At 41.4% G+C, this 558-nt stretch overlaps 1 non-coding gene across 1 annotated transcript; it reads left to right on the top strand.

The window, feature by feature from the left end:
- The first annotated feature begins 227 nt into the window (after nt 1–227).
- On the top strand, nt 228–300 carry Trnai-uau (transfer RNA isoleucine (anticodon UAU)). Its single transcript has one exon. It is a non-coding gene; the product is annotated as a tRNA-Ile (tRNA).
- The last annotated feature ends 258 nt before the right edge of the window (nt 301–558 follow it).

The raw sequence follows: 558 nt of genomic DNA, 5'->3' as shown, positions 1-558 counted from the left end.
GTATGTAATATCTGTATAGGGTCTCACATGAATCCTAATCTGCGTGCAGAACTGCTAGTAGTCTGTAGTGGACCTTAAGTGGAAATATATAGCAGGTCATAATTTTTGACTCTAGCTTGCTTACTTGCGAAACAAAACGAATTTGACAACGTTCCGTTTGGATTATTCCCTGAATATATGCGAGCTTACGTGCGAAATTATGTCGAGAGAGACGTCGCCGCCCTAGCAGTTCCGTAGTGCATTGGTTATCACGTCTGCGTTATACGCAGAAGGTCCTGGGTTCGAGACCCAGCGGAACTACCTTAGTTTTCTACTCTGGCAGTAGAGTACGCGATTTTAATTAAATAGTAGGGACGAATGACACGTACCGATACAAGATTCACGTCGAACGTTCATAGATAATTGTAATTTATTCTGAATCTTGTATACCTAATAGTTTCATTTGGGAGATCTACATTGGAGATCTTTTCCATGAAGTTGAAAAATAACTGTAAAATTTCACTGACAGAACTGCCGCGACCCGTGATTGAACCAGGGATCTCCAGATCTTCAGTCTGA

This window comes from Botryllus schlosseri, chromosome 11, assembly GCF_051294905.1.
Source record: "Botryllus schlosseri isolate E-star chromosome 11, Bs_hap1, whole genome shotgun sequence".
In the NCBI taxonomy this organism is placed as follows: Eukaryota; Metazoa; Chordata; class Ascidiacea; order Stolidobranchia; family Styelidae; genus Botryllus; species Botryllus schlosseri.
This window is presented reverse-complemented; position numbering and strand designations above follow the sequence as displayed.